The sequence below is a fragment of the Muntiacus reevesi genome, chromosome 4 (genome assembly GCF_963930625.1).
Source record: "Muntiacus reevesi chromosome 4, mMunRee1.1, whole genome shotgun sequence".
Classification (NCBI taxonomy): domain Eukaryota; kingdom Metazoa; phylum Chordata; class Mammalia; order Artiodactyla; family Cervidae; genus Muntiacus; species Muntiacus reevesi.
The window spans coordinates 28841651-28858445 of record NC_089252.1 but is presented as its reverse complement, the minus strand read 5'-3'; the positions used below and the strand labels follow the sequence as shown (position 1 = coordinate 28858445).

Genomic DNA, 16795 nt, shown 5'->3' with positions numbered 1-16795 from the left:
TGATGCATGACTAAGAGGCTCTGTGTTCTTCCAGCAGAAGGAGGGAGTCCTGTCACTTCTGTGGGGTCAGGCTTGTTTTCTGCTGTGGGAAGATTCCAGAACACAAAAATATTAGGAAGGCTCCTCTGGAACTCCAGCTTTGCTAGTACACCTGCCGTGTGACCCTGTGAAGTTACACAGATCTTCTGTGCCTCAGTCTTCTTATCTGAAAAGTGGGGATAAAATTCCTTTGTCAAATGGCTGTTGTGAGGATTAAATAAGATGATGCTGGGGGCTTCCCTTGTGGCTCAGCTGGTAAAGAATCTGCCTACAATGCAAGAGACCTGGGTTCGATCCCTGAGTTGGGAAGATCCCCTGGAGAAGGGAAAGGTTACCCACTCCAGCATTCTGACCTGGAGAATTCCCTGGACTGTATAGTCCATGGGGTTGCAAAAAGACGGACATGACTGAGCAACTTTAAAAAAAAAAAAAAAGATGATGCTGGGACACTTTCTAGTACAGAGGACACTGCGACTATTATTATTGTTGTTGAGTTGTTTTATCTTAGATGGTCTTTGTTTTTATTCTTTTTTAATTAAAAAAATTTTTAAAAGATATCCAACAACACTTTATTTTTATTTTCTTTTATTTATTTAATGTGGCTGCACTGAGTCTACCCATATGCGGGATCTTAGTTCCCCAACCAGGGATTGAACTCACACTCCCTGCATTGGAAGCTTGGACTCTTAGCCACTGAACCACTTGGGAAGTCCAGTCTTACGTGGTCTCATAGAGGACAATCTGAGATCATGGACTGGTTCTCCATGGTGTCATTTCAAAAAGCCGGGGGAATACCTCCCATGTATATGTAGTCAGTTTTGAAAAACCAGTTGCAAATCAATCATCCATTGATAGAGCCAAACCTTTTGCGCTCATTTTCTATTTCCAGTCTTTATAACCCCTGCGGTGATGAGGTTTAAAAGCTCTGCAGCCTGCTGTGTAAAACAGAGGCTTGTTTTACTTCCCAAAAGCTCTCACTCTTACACCTCAATGGTGAATGGGTCCAAGTTCACCGTCTTTCTGCTAAGCTGCTTCAATCATGTCTGACTCTTTGGGATCCTATGGACTGTAGCCCGCCAGGCTCCTCTGTCCATGGAATGCTCCAGGCAAGAATGCTGGAGTGGGTTGCCATGCCCTCCTCCAGGGCACCTTCCTGACCCAGGGATGGAACTCACGTCTCCTGCATTAGCAGGCAGGTTCTTTACCACTAGCGCCACCTGGGAAGCCCCTGTCTTCCTAACTGTCATCATTTCCTAGACACTTAAACATCTTCTTTTCCCTCTTTAAATATTTTATTTATCTCTCACTTCAGTTGTTCTGGTGACTTTAAGACTTCCTTAAATACACCTGCAAGAATATTCTGGGGCTGAGCACACCTTCCAATTTTCTTTCTCACTCTTGGTGTTTCTGTTCTGAAGGTGTTTTGTGGGCTGCTTAGTTAGTAGAAGCTTAGTTAGTAGCCCTCATTTGAGGATCAGATGAATCACATTTCTCCTGCTTAGCAGTCAGCCTTGTGACCACATCCTGTTAGTAAGGTGGGTTGATATTAGTACCTGCCCCAGGCTGGGGGGGTCCATGTGCCCAAGGAGGAAGGGCAGGGCTGGGGGCACCCACGGCAGGAGCCCAGGACCAGGAGCCGCACGACCAGTTCACCTGAGAGCAAAGCCTGATCTTCCTGGCTGCCCACGAGACCCACTTTGCATACTACTGCCAACTTCTTTTCCTCAAATGGGACTTTTAGCATGATGTCTTTTGACTCAAAAAATCTTCAAAAATTCCCCCTTGATTAGTCTTCCATGGAGAGTCCTGCCTGGAATCGCCTCACAATTGCCTCCCTCTAGCTGTCTTCCAACATCTGGGAATTCTGCAAAAAAATCTAGAGGTACCAACAGGACTGAGACCCAGTCCTTAGACTTAGGGAGCACTCCGTTCAGGAGACAGGGTGTGAGGCTGGTCCAGGGGAGCCCAGAGACAGGGACGGACATCCCCAGGTGAGCTGAGGTCTGCAGTGGGTCTCTGCCTGTGAACAGGGGGCTAGTTGGTCGTGTCTGAGTCAGAGATGAGAGTCCCTGGGAAGAAAGGACAATAAAAAGAGAGGCTGATGGCAGGACACCACGTTTGGAGGCACAGAAGCCTGGAGAAGCTAAAGTCTGGGTGATGGGGGCGGTGGGAGGTGATGCTAGTAAATGGAGCCAAGACGGGTGGCACAGGCTCCAGAGGCCAGTCGGGGGCCTTCGGGTGTAACCTGTGGGAGGTGGGAGGATATTGAACAGTCTTAAGCAAGGGTATAACATTGTGTAATTACCAAAGAAAAGATCAGATTAACAGTCATAAAAGGATTTCATGGTTATCATAGAGTTGGAAAAATATAGAAAAATAAAAATTAATTAGATAATAAAAATCCAGTGATAAACATTGATAACATTATCATCTTCTTGCTATTCCTTTCTCTCGTTGTGGCTACTACGTAAGGAGTGCTTACGATGTACCAGGTATTTTTACCAGGCATTATGTAATTCTCATAAAAACTCTATACTGTAGGAAAACTTATTAACTCAGTAAGTAGCAGACTTGGGTTTCAGACCAATAATGGGGCTCCAGTCTCTGAGTTCTGAACCCCTAGGCTTTTCAGTGATTACACAATCAATAGGTATACACATACATAATATACATAGAGAGATGTAACGTTTTCTTTAAAACACAGCTTGGCACCCTAATTTTCTGGATTGGGATTTTAAAAAGAATTTTGATGAGAGCCTGAAGGAGCTGTGTAGGCGGGGAGCGGTTCAGAAAGTGTGGTGTGGGAGGACGATGGTTGGATGGCGCTGCAAAGGTCACGTGAAAGATGACGAAGGGGTTGGTGATGCAGCCAGGGTGGGGGCGGGGGAGGATGCACCTGGAGACTGTATTTTCTTTTGCTTATTTTTGGCTGCGCTGGGTCTTTGTTGCTGCACGTGGGTTTTCTCTAGGTGTGGCGAGCTGGGGCTACTCTCTAGTTGCACTGTGTTGGTTTCTCTTACTGCAGAGCACCTGCTCTAGGGTGCAAGGTCTTCAGTGGGTGCAGCACATGGGCTCAGGAGTTGCAGTTGGCAGGCTCTAGAGCATAGGCTCAATAGCTGTGGCATTGGGCTTAGCTGCCCCACAGCATGTGGAATCCTCCGCGACCAGGGATCAAGCCTGTGTCCCCTGCCTTGGCAGGCAGATTCCCAACCACTGGACCATGAGGGAAGTCCATGGAGACTTCAAGAGTAGAAATAACAGAACTGGATGATTCAGGCTGTGTGTGTCTGTATGTGTGTCTAAGCGGGAGTTGAGGGGAAGGAAGACATGAAGGAAAATCATGAAGATTCTTTACTGAGCACCTGAGTGAGAGGGAGAAGTGTTTGGGAGACCAGGAAGCTGATGAGTTCCGTGAGAGCCCCTGAGAGGGCTCTGGCCGCCAGGCGGATGTGTTCACGGGCAGGGCTTCCCTGGTGGCTCAGATGGTAAAGAATCCACCTGCCAATGAGAGAGACCTGGGTTCAACCCCTGGGTCGGGAAGATCCCCTGGAGGAGGGCATGGCAACCCACTCCAGTATTCTTGCCTGGAGAATCCCATGGACAGAGGAGCCTGGTGGGCTACAGGCTTTGCTTGGGGTTGCAAAGAGTTGGACACGCCCGAGCGTCTAACACACACGGAGACCTACATGTGGCAAAACTGAGGGGAGTCGCCGCACTTTTGTACCGAAGTCAAGGGACGTGAGGATCCCTGGGAAGAACAGACAGAATATAAAGGAGGCATCTGCAGAGGAAGCTTGTAGACAGGGGCAGAAAGGACAGTGCAGTCAGAGGCTCAGATCCCAGAGTGGCCAACACGCAGACCACAGAGCAGGGTGGGAAGGGAACAGGAAGAGGCTGATGGAGTCACCGAGTTCCTCCTCAAATTCAAGGTTTGGGTTCATCCCTCCTTAGCTTTCAAAATGATCTTTGTATATCCATCTCCGGTTTACTTTACTGTCCCGGCTTGCCGTGCCATGCCTCTGAATCTCTAAGGCCTACTTACACTCTCACCTCCTCCAGCAAGCCCTCCCAGCCTGCGCCAGAGCCTCCAGCTCTCGGTTCACATGCCCTCCCACAACATCCCCCCTCACTGTCACAGATCCTGCTTACCCCCAGACTCGAAGCAGCTGGGGCAGGAGCTCTTCCTTCCTCAGCGTCCCATGTTACCTGACAACCAGGTGCTGATTAGCTGGATGTTTATAATCCACAGCGGAGAGCATATTGTTTTACTTGTATAGCTTTGGATTTTTGAAAATACACTTTCTCTGCACCAGAAGCTCCTCTGCCCTTTTTAGTTCTGTGGATTCTTCCCATGGCATATTCTCCCCCGCTGGTTTGGCATTTTGCTACTCAAAGGCTCAGAGGCAGTCTTGGAGCTGAGATAACTTAAAAAAAAATTGTAATTTTTTTTAAACACCAAAAACATTTTGTATCGGGGTACAGCCAATGAACAATGTTGTGATAGTGTCAGGTGAACCGTGAAGGGACTCAGCTACACATACACATGTAATCCATTCTCCTCCAAACCCCCTTCCCATCCAGCCTGGCACATAACATTGGGCAGAGTTCCCTGGGCTATACACTAGGTTTTTGTTGCTTATCCATTTTAAACAGGGCAGTGTCTACATGACCTTGAGATCATTTCTGTTCACAGTCCTTTTCCCATTCTCTCACTGATCTGTGTCACAGTCACACCTCAATCTTCCTCACCCCCAATTTCTGACATTCCCCTCATCCTAGAACTCATAGCGCATTCTTTCCCGTGAGCCATGTTTGTCTAACCCCTGGACTCTTTGTAACCTCATCACTCTCATGAGGTTAAGAAGGGGACTGTCTGCTCTGTGCCCCTTCTTCTGGCACAGAACTGTGATACTTCACCTGTCCTCTAAACAACTATAATGGGTGGCAGGTAACAGATCCCCACCAAGCCCTTCAAACTTCATCGTGAGTTCCTTCAAGACTTCTGGGTTCCCAGGGAACTCTGCCTAATGCTCTGTGGTGGCCTGACGGGGAAGGAAGTCCAAAAAGGGAGAGGATATATGTATGTGTATGGCTGATTCTTTTTGTCGTACAGTAGAAACCAACACCACATTCTAAAGCGATTATACTCCAATAAAAATTAATTTTAAAGAAAGGCTTGTAGGTTCCATGCGAAGACAGACAGACTCCTCACTCATATATACGTGTGTGTATGTCTATGGGTGTGCATGTGTGTATGACGAGCAGCAGTGATACTGAGGATGACAATGGCGTTGATAATAGTAACTATCATTTTCTGAGCACTTACCACATGCGGGACACTGTGCAAAGTGCCTTATAGAAATTGTTTCCCTTAATCCTCCTTCCCTGCTGCTCTTCCATGCTCTGTGGAATCTCGGGGGTGGCTCTTAATCACTGCAATGTGAGATACGAATTTTTGGCTTTCCCTTTGGGGGTATGATGGGAGAAGACCAGTGCGGAGGCTTTGGAAGAAATCCATGGCAGCTGCGAAGTAAGATAACCTGATCCTGCCTCATCTCTACCTCTTATCACCCCTCCCTCGGCGACAGTGACCAGGGCCTGGAAGCCACAGATCGACTTGGGGAAGCAGCGACATTTGACCTTCCCCCAGAGACCCAGTGCCTGCGGGGCATGTGATGGTGACAGTATTCCACTAGATAAGCAATGCATGATGGAATTCTAATTAAATTTAAAAGAGAAGACAGCGTTCAGGGAAAGTTTCCTTAAAAAGAAGAAACCATCTTCCCAATCTTGACTTTTAAACTTCCAGTCTTGCTTAGGGCTATTACCATTTCAGTTGGAAAGTGGCAGAAAACCAATAGTATTGATGTAGAAAAACACAAAGTCGAGCAATAACAACTCCCTATTTCCTTAAATTGTGACAACGTTCAGGTGAAGAAATTCTAAAAAGGGAACTTCACTGAGAAATACGATTGGATCTGGGAGACAAGCAGAGATTAAATCTCGTGTTTAAGAAGAGTTAAGTGGTGGTACTTCCCTGGTAATCCAGTGGCTAAAACTCTGTTCTCCCACATGTAAGGGACCTGGGTTCGATACCTGGTCAGAGAACGAGATCCCACATGCCACAACTAAGAAAGACCTGGCACAGACAAATAAATAAATATATATCTTTGAAAAAAATGTGATTCTTAAGGGGGAAAAAAAAGTGGCGAGAAACACTGGAAGACTACAGAGGTTCTGATCTCAAGAGAGGTTATAAATAAAGTCTTTGAGAACAGCCTAAGCTTTGCAACGCTGTTCCATTTTGCAAAGACACAGGAGCATACACTAAAATAAAAGGTGGTTTGAAAAGTACAACCTGCGAGGGAGGAGAGGAAGGAAGGAAGTGTGAGCAGCCAGATTGTGGTGGGCGGGGTGTGCGCAGAAGAGGCTGTGTGCTGGCTGTGAGGGGAGGCGAGGGAAGGAGAGCAAAAGCTGGGAGGTCTCTGTTTCGTGATGAAGGGTGGTGTCTCAGTCAGCTCAGGCTGCTACAACAAAACACTGTATAGACAGTGTGGCTTAAACGCAGGCATTTATTTCTCTTCGTTCTGGAGGCTGGAAGCCCAAGATCAAGGTGTTTACTGATGCGGCTTCTGAAGAGGGCTCTCTTACTGGCTGGTAGACGGCCGCCTTCTAGCCGTTGCTCACGTGACTTCTTTGCACTCTAGAGGAAACAGGGAGCTCTCCGGTGTCTCTTCTTATAAGGAAACTAATCTTTTTTCTTCTACATTTATTTGGCTGCACCAGGTCTGAGTCATACGGGATCTTTCATGGAGGTGCAGATTCTCTAGTTCTGGTGCAGGGGCTCAGCAGTTGTGTCCTGTGGGCCTTATTGCCCTGTGGCATGTGGGATCTTAGTTCCTGGACCAGGGATGGAACCCATGTCTCCTGAATCGGCAGGCAGATTCTTAACCACTGGACCAACAGGAAATCCCAGGAAACTAATCTTATCAATCAGGGATCTACCTTCTGATCTCCTTGACCCTTAATTATTTCCATGATAGCCTTACCTCCAAATACAGTCACACACTGGGAGTTAGGCTTGGACATGTGAATTTTGAGGGGGACACAGATGTTTAATGATTAAAGGCTAAGGGGAAGGGGCCAATGGAGAGAGGAAGAATCAAACACCGAGGAAATGACAGCAGGAATGGAAGAGAGGACTCATGGAGCCATGGATGGGGTTTGTCGTGTCAGGGAGTGGGTTACTTCTCAGTAAATCATGAGGTGAGTTTACCTGATAAGTAGGGATGCGTTTGTAATTTAAAAAGAGTAAAAAAGACCCAGAAGAGCCTCCATGGGAAATGAGATAAGAAGTGAACTGGAAGGGACTTCCCTGGTGGTCCAGTGGATAAGAATCTGCCTTCCAACGCAGGGGACACAGGTTTGATCCCTGATTGGGGAACTAAGATTCCACATGTCGAGGAGCAACTAAGCTGTTGGGCTGAAACTAGAGAAAGTCCGGGCATTACAAGGAAGACCCAGCATCGTCCCTCCCTGCCAAAAAAGTGAACTGGGGACTCTCATGCAATATCAAAGGGTCAGTCATACTGCAATAACATGATCGTCATCAGATACCAGCTCTAATTTCACCTGTTATGGAGGTCTCCCCTGACCACCCTGTTTTATTAGTAATTTTATGCATAGCACTTAATGGTATCTGGTTCAGTTCCTACTCCACCCTAATAGGATGTGAACTCCATAAGACCCTGAAACTTTCAGTTTTGTCTGTTGCTTCATTTCTAAAACTTAGGGTAGTGCCTGGCACAGGAAAACCCAAAGAAGCCTCTGCTGGCTGAATGATTTTGGAAACACTGCGAAGAATTATTTGCCATCCTATCACCGCCACTCAAGCTCCCAGGGTCAAAAGTGTGGGAAAAGAAAGGTTTTCCACGACTGAGTATTGGCAAGGCAGGAAGGACAGAAGAGGGCAAGACAAGGGAGAAATTAAGGGTGTCACTGAGCCTTGGCTGGATAAGGAGGGTGAGACGACGAGGAAGAGAGGCAGGGATGATCAGACAAAGAGAGATCAGACAGGCAGAGAAAAAAGAGGAAGCAGGGGAGCATCATGAAGCAGGTTGAGTGGGTGTGAGTAGGAGGATGAGATGCTCTGGTCAAGAGAAGAAAGCTGAGTGGGAGACTGCCGAGCTGAAGAGGTGCCGAGTGGTGAAACTGTCCAGTCTGTGTCTGAGGCAAGCGGTCGCCAACAGGAAGAGTAAGGTGGGAGGTGCTGAAGTTTAGCCATCAAGGCACCAGGAGGAAGGGTAGCGTCTTCTACCATGCTCCGGGATAGTAAATCTGAGTTGATTGGTACCCATAGAAGGAAAGGTTCTATGGTCAAAGCAGAGACATCACTTTGCCAGCAAAGGTCCATACAATTAAAGCTATGGTTTTTCCAGTAGTCATGTATGGATGTGAGAGCTGGACCATAAAGAAGGCTGAGTGCAGAAGAGTTGATGCTTTCGAACTGTGGTCCTGAGAGTCTCTTGGGCTGCAAGGAGGTTAGATCATCAAGAGTGTGGTCCCTAGAACAACAGTATCAACATCCTTTGGGAACGTGTTAGAAATGCAACTATGCAGGCTCCACATCACCTGCCTAATCAGTAACTCAGAGTGGAGCCAGGAATCTGTGTGTTAACAAGTTCTCCAGGAGCTTCTAATGCAAACTAAAGTCCGGAACCACGACCTAGAAAATACTTCGGAAAAGACTGATTCATGTTCATAGTTGGGGAACACTCCTTGTTCAGGGGTGCCTTCAGTCATCTACATTAGTGCTGAAATTGTATAATAAGAGTGCAGAAGTTGGAATGGAGAAGAAAATGTGATACAAAGATTGCAAAATTTAATCCTAGCCTAATTACTAAGTCACAACAAAACAGTAATAAAAATGACTTTGGATCACCAATTCCTTTGAATTATTTGTTCTGTTACATCTCTGTTACCAGGAATCAAGAGTCAATTCCTCTCCAACACACTTTGTCAAGCTGACAGTTGGTGGGGAGCAGAGAGAAAGAAAGGGGAACAAATGTGAAATTTATTTCCCTTTTCCCCTCTTCGCCAGATATACCGAAAAAAGTAATTATGAGGCCAAAAGGTAGACAGCAACGGAAAGGAAAAAGAGAAGATAGATCATATGGAAACTAAGTCATCAACTATTAAATCACTCCAAAAGTGAGTTCAAGTATCTGTGTTGTATGTGTGGCTATATAAACTCATTTTAAAACTTATTTTAGTAGAGAGTGGACTTGTGGACACAGCGGGGGAAGGAGACGGGGGGATAAATTGAGAGTACCATTGACGTATGTACCTTACTATATATAAAACAGATAGCTAGTGGGAAGCTGCTATATAACACAGGGAACTCAGCCCGGGGCTCTGTGACAACCTAGAGGGGTAGGATGAGGCGTGGGGTGGGACGGAGGCTCAGGAAGGAGAGAATATATATACACTTATGGCTAATTCACGTTGTTATGTGACAGAAACCAATACAACATTGTAAAGCAATTATCCTTCAATTAAAAACTTTTTTAAATTGAAAAAAAAAAGAAAACTAATTTTAAAAGCAATTATTTGCAAAGAGCTTTGGAAAATCGATCAGCTCAGAAGCACTATGCACTTCCATAATAAATGGTTATTGCGTTAACACAGAAATTTATCAAAAGGTATAAATTTCAAGTGATTAAAAAATGTATCTGCCCTATTCCTTGGCAGAATAATTTGGAAATGTGTTTACCATACACTTAAAGCTTGCAGAAGGGCTGTCAAAAATAACTCAGATATATAAATGTTTAACCGTACAATGAAAAAAACTTTGACTATAAAAGGAATTTGGGTGTATCTATTCAAAAGAAAAATTTGAAAAGTCTAAAAGTGCATCTGACTCGATTTTTTAAGTGAGAAAAAGGAACAAAGAAGACCCTTTGAACAATTATGCAGACTTGAATGATAGCTTTTAAGAATGCTTTAGCTAGAAATATTCTTATTTCTGATGCATTTAGACATAAAGACAAATCAGAAATGAAAGGATAAATTGTGCAAAAGATTTGCATGAGCACAAAGGCTTATTTGGAAGAAAAAAGTGATAAGAAATGTCCCTGATTTCTTAAGGTGGAAGTTTGTAGAACTCCTAGTCTGTCTCTCAGTTACTCAGCCCTGGTTCATTGCCTTGGACTGCAAGATCAAACCAGTCAACCCTAAAGGAAATCGATCCTGAATATTCATTGGAAGGACTGATGCTGAAGCTCTAATACTTTGCCCATCCATGCGAAGACCAAATTCATTAGAAACGACCCTGATACTGGGGAAGACTGAAGGCAGGGGGAGAAGTGGGTGACAGAGAATGAGACGGTTGGATGACTCAATGGACACGAGTTTGAGCAAACTCTGGGAGATGGAGAAGGATAGAGAAAACTGGCATGCTGCAACGTGTGGGGTTGCAGAGTCAGACATGTCTTAGCAAGTGAACAACAAGTACATCACTGGTGGGGTCCCTGTGACTCCAATGATCATGAACTCTGTGATTATTTTTACGGATGATCGCCCCTGGAGGCAGGTCTGGAACCTGTAATAATTCTTCTTTCTTTAAATGTGTGTTTGTTTGACTGTGTCCGGTCTTAGTTGCGGCATTTGGGATCTTCGCTGCTTCATGCAGGACCTTCCACTGCAGCGGCATGGGCTTAGTTGCTCCGAGGTGTGTGGGACCTTAGCTCCCTGACCAGAGATCTAACCCACCTCCCTTGCACTGAACGGTGGATTCTTAGTCCCCTGGCAGTTCTTATATAACTGATTTGACTTGTGCAAACTTAGAATGGTCCACTTCTCAGGTACTTCGGATTTGTGAAACACAGTTCATAGCACAGGTGATTTTCTTTCACTGTTGTGAGTTCCTGGAACTCACTGGCAAAAGAGCTGTGCTAAGAGTTGGCCCTCGGGTATGAGAGGAAGGCGATGGTCAATTAGCAAAGCACCTGGATCTTCCTGGATGTGCGTGTGTGTGCTCTGTTGCTCAGCTGTGTCCAACTCTTTGAGATTCCTTGGACTATAGCCCACCAGGCTCCTCTGTCCATGGGATTTTCCAGGCAAGAATACTGGAGCGAGTTGTCATTTTCTACTCCAGGGGATCTACCTACTCCCTCATGAAATAATGAGCCACGTCTTTCATGAGTGGGACCAACCCCAATCTTCACTGGCCACCCACCATTTCTGAAAATGGTTCCGAGGCTATAAATATCTAAGGATCCTGACGGAAAATTTAAAGGATAAGGCATTTAACATTTTTTCCACCTGCCTCATCTTATACAATAAGAACATAACCCCATATACTTTCATTGTTAATTTCTCTTATCTCTAAATCACTGTGACAGTTACAATGGGACTCACCATTTAGTGCTTTAATATATTAAAGTCTCTCCATTAATTTGTCTTCCTGTGTCTTACAGAGCGGGGAACATTTTTCCCTCATTTGGTAAGATAAAGAAAATAACAGAATAGCATCCACCTTCTAGGGTGGCTGAGAAGAGTTAATATACGTGACGTTCCTAGCACAAGGAAAGTGCTCAAAAATTATTAGCCAATAAGAGACAGTAGTGCCGGGGAGCTAAGAGTATAGACCCTGAACCCTGAGTGCCTCATTCAAATTCTAGCTCTTCCACTCACCAATATGTCACCCTGGGCAAGTTAATCTCTCTGTGCCTTGATTTACTCATCTCAAAAATGGGGATACTGAGAGTATCCCTTCTTGAATGATGGATGAGGATCCGATGGGATAATACATTGTAAAGTCCTTGGAAAGAAGACTGTCACAGAGAAGCATTATACTAGTGTTACATATTTAATTCTTACAATCCTCTGAGGTGGTTGTCAGCATCCTTATTTGTACCCATAATAAAGCCAAGATTTAGGGTCACACAGCTAACAGTGGGTCCACAGTTTTAAGTGACTTGGAGACCAAAGCTCATTTCACAACCCTTCACAAGAGGGTTACAGGTGGGTCTTGACTTGCGTACAACACTTCCATTCCCTGGAGGCACAAGCCTACCTAAAATGGATTATCATCTTTACTAGTATTCCAGATTACTAACAGGCATCCCAGACGCTCTCAACCCACAGCATGTGGTAGCATCATAGATGCTAGAGGTTGACAGCACTTTCTTCTATTGATTTGCTTTAAGCAAACAAAACAGACTCCCTACTTATGTCCGGGAGTGAGTGGATTCTAACAGCCTGCTTGCTCCCCACTGCCTGGCCCACAGCACAGGGGGAAATGGGTGCCTCTGAGGTGCGAATTCTTCCAGCTCCCTCTTGAGCCTCAGTTATTCCTGCAAAGGAGTCAAGGGAGGTTTTCAGAGTAGGTTTAGACCTCCTTTTCCACTGAGGGTGGGGCAACGGTGAGAAACTAGGAGTAAGACCAGAGGCTATTCCGAGAATTCTTGTGAATGCGTAGCAATGCCATCTGCTGGATGGAATGGGTATCGGACCAGTTCTGATATTTCTTTGCTGCGTGATAAACGAAGTCACTGATACCTTTTGTGGGTTCAGAACTTAGTGGTTTCATTATTTCATAGCATCATTCCATAGCATCATTCCTAAATGTCTGCATATTGTGGAAATCTCATGACAACTGCACTCAGAAGGACCTTCACGTGAGTCATTAAGAGGTAAATGACAGCATCTTTGAAGCAACCTCCTATTTACTTCTCCAGGTCAAATTTGATCTGTTCCCAAATGGTTGATCTAATTAGTTTGGAAAAGCCCATAACTCTCAGGCAAGCGTATCTGGCAGAACATGGACCCTCCTGTCCAGGGCAAAAAGTACTTACAGGGAAGTGAAATTACAGCTGACTTTATTCTTGTATTCTCTGAAATTCTGTGTTTATGTACCCAACAATTATTTATTGAGCACTTACCCTGTGTGCCAGGCACTGTATCAGGAATTAAGGAAACAACGACAAATAAACATAGTCCCTGATGTTAACAATATGATATGGATATTTTCTGAGTGTTTACCATGTGCCAGGCATGTACGTCCCACAAAATCACATTCAACCCTCAGAACAACCTTAGAATCTATTATTATCTCACTTGTAACCATCTCATATTATTGTCTCATTGATAGTGACTATTGATGTCTCAGTTACCGTTCAAAAAACTGAAACTTAGAGAGATTTAATTAGTTTGCTCAAGGCAACAGAATTGGGAAGAGTTGGAGTGGAATTTGAATATTGTAGCACGGTCCATGGGGTTGCAGAGAGTCGGACACGACTGAAGTAACTAAGCATGCAAGCATGCACCCACATAGGTAGAGACAAATGTTGATAACGTGGACCAGTTTGGATCTTTAGTTTCACACACATTTTGTTTTATTAGCTACAGATTTCCAGCGAAGTGAACGTGCTACAAAACAGTAAGTGATGATAGCAATAGATGCTTTGGGAAGATTTATCAGGAAGAATATCCCTTCCTCTAGCAAGCATTTGAAATCTATCTAGTTAACATTCTTTTCAGTTCATAACTCTTCTTCTTAATAGCAGCCTTGGTCTTGGCAGTAAGACGTGCATTGTTGTCAGTTCTCATTGGATGGAAAACAAATCTGTATTTTGGTCAGCATGACAGAGGATGTGAGAGTGCTGGATTTGCTCTGTGTGAGCTAGGAAGCAATTCAGGGTCTGACAGTACCAATCTCAAACTGCTTTTTATTTTTTTCTCTCTTGGTGTAAGAGGAGGGGTGCTGTTGGGGAGATGAGAGCAGGGTGGATGGTGATGAATAGAAGCTGATGGCAGAAAAGAAAGCGCCTGTGACAGTACTCAGATGCCATTTACTGGACAGAAAGAACCAGAAGTGTAAGAAGGGCCAGAAAAGTGCCTAATGGCAGGTTAGAGGTTTGTAGTAGGCACGCTGGACTAGAATTTCTACTCTTTGCCACCAGCCGAGACTTTGACCAGGCTTCCCAGGTGGTGCTAGTGGTAAAGAACTCTCCTGCTAATGCAGAAGACAAGAGACGTGGGTTCAATTCCTGGGTTGGGAAGATCCGTTGGAGGAGGGCATGGCAACCCACCCCAGTATTCTTGCCCGGACAATAGAAAGGACCCAGAAGAGCCTGGCGGGCTATAGCCGATAGGGTCGCAAAGAGTCAGATACCACTGAGGCAACTTAACACACAGACTTTGACCTCAGGCAAGCCAAGTCATGTGGTCTTTCAAATCCTTAGTTCTTTCACCTGTGTGATGCAGTTACCCCACAATGTTGTTTTAGGGGTTCAGTGGGGGTGGTCCAGACTGGCCTTTGCTACTTGCAGCAAGGGGCCAGAATTTGGGGGACCAAGGTGGGAGGGTCCTGAAGGAAAAACTGCCTTTTAGGGTTGCTTGAGGTTCTTTATTGCATATCAGTTTGCCATACCTATCCACTTTTTTTTAAAAGAATGAATGAACCTGAATGCATTGTTCTATGCAGTATCTTTTTTTTTTTCATATTTACTTACTTATTTGGCCGCGCCAAGGGGTCTTAGTTGTGGCACGTGGGATCTTTTCCTTGCGGGAAGGAAACTCTTAGTTGGTGCATATGGGATCCTGTTCCCCAACCAAGGATCGAACATGGGTCCCCTGCATTGGGAGCATGAAGTCTTAGCCGTTGGACCACCAGGGAAATCCCACCGTACATGCTCATTTTTCCTCTCAGAAAACAATCCTATATGGAAGGTTGGCAAGGTATTAATCATTCCTGTGTACACAGAAGAAACGGATCCCCAGGTGACTTGGCTAAAATGACGATGTGTTTCCAACCAGAGCCCACCCTCCAAGCCACCTACACGATAGATAACCACCAAGAAAAGAATCTTATGGAACTGCAGATGTATCTTGAGTCCCAATGAACAGAGTGATAATTCAAATTGTTTCCTGGAAATTACTAAGTACTAAATCTCTTGGAAGGAGTTTCTACCTGGACTTGCCTAGAAGGAGGACAGCCAGAAAGGGGAAAAACGATTATAAAACATTCATGGCACACTTTTTTTCCCCTGAAATTCTCTAGTAAGTTTTGATGTTGAAAGAAAAACTGAATGCCTCATTTTAGATTATTTTAAAATTAATTGTTCATCAACTCTTTTAGTGTTGAATAACCACTCAAAGACCTTTTCCCTGTTATTATGCATGCTTTCGAAGTCAGATGTGAGGGAGTTTTAGAGAAGTAAGAACAAATGGAAAGGATGGATAGGATATTAGAAATGCCAAAAACAGTGTTCACTTAAAAGTATGAAAATGTTGCACTGAAACAAGATTAGCCAAGGATCAGTACAAAACGTCAGAGACACAGGAAAGTCAAACATACTAGAATTGAACTGGGAGAAAGCAGAACTGAGTAAACTCAAATCACGACCAAACAAATTTTACCCTGTTAATAAGGTCTTTAAAGGTTTTTTTCAGTGAGTGATTCACAGGAATTGTGCCAGTTATTTGTATGTAAATGGGCTTTTAGAAAGCATGATCGAGCAGCTCATTTTTATAGTCATTTAATTCAAGTTCATAATATTTTTAAGCACAATTAATTTGTACTATAAGGCACAGACTTGATGTTTGTTTCAGAAGGTTAAACACAGGCCTATTCAAATGACGAATTCCAACTGGAGTTGGAGGAAAGAAACTTCAAAGTGCAGTTTATAAAGGAAAAGACATCTTGGATAAAAGACAGGGGCAGAGAGGTCAGTGCCTGACACACGAGGTACTCCATGAGATTGGGGAACACATTTGTGTGTGAATTCACTTACACAGGACATGAATGAGGCTTGTCATTGCTCCTCATTCTGGCTACTACAAATGAAGTGAAAAGCACAAAATCTACAGTCTTCAGAATCCCAGTGTCCACTTAGTGTCTGAAACCTAGGCGTCCACTTGACATCCCTTTCTGTCCTTGATTAGCCATCACCAATCCTTTACTACATTCTGTCAATTTCACCATGTGACTAGATCTTCCATCCTTCTGTGTCCCCTGCCACTGCCCTAACCCCACCTGCATCTTCTCCTGCTTGGGAGACTTTAATAGCCTTCCCAGGGCTCTACTTCATCTACTCTGGGCTCCTCTATTCACTGCCCACAGTGACATCAGAATTATCCTTGCAAAACACGAACCTGATTATGTTACTGCGGCCTCCTCCCAGTCCTCTGGGCCAACTCCCTTCACTCTGCTCTTAGAGTTAAGACTAGAGGCCTGTCCCCGCAACCTGCTCTCTCATCATTGCCTCCTCCCTCTCTCAGCTCCAGCTCGTGCATCCTTGAGATCCTCTCCCTTGGCCATGCCCTTCCCTGCTTGGCAAATGCCATTCCCTCTTCCCTCTGCCTGGAACTTATTTCCTGTTCTCACTCTGCTTCTCCTGCCTCTTCATTACTTGCTTAGATCTCAGTTTGTAACACTTCCTCCAAAACCCAGTCTTGGCCACTTTGCCCTTTTAGTTAGTTTCTTTTCCTTCAAAAGCACTATTCTCTGTCCATTGTCCAACTGTTTGATTAACATCTGTCTATCTGAAGCACAAATTCCAGGGGACTGGAGACTCTGCATAATTTTTCTCACCATCATGTCTCTGGCACCGAGGACAGGGTCTTGTGTACAGAAGCCACAAATAAATATTTGTTGAATGAATGAACTTAATGAATGAATCCTGGCTTGTTGTTCTTAAAGGATAATCTCTGTTTCATCTGCAGTGAACGATCTCAAACAAAAATCAAGTAA

At 44.6% G+C, this 16795-nt stretch overlaps 1 protein-coding gene across 1 annotated transcript in view; it reads right to left on the bottom strand.

Annotated features, from left to right (window-relative positions):
* The window catches only part of KCTD1 (potassium channel tetramerization domain containing 1), a 196982-nt gene that overhangs the window by 176325 nt on the left and 3862 nt on the right, over positions 1-16795 (bottom strand). The gene's annotated exons all lie outside the window — the stretch shown is intronic.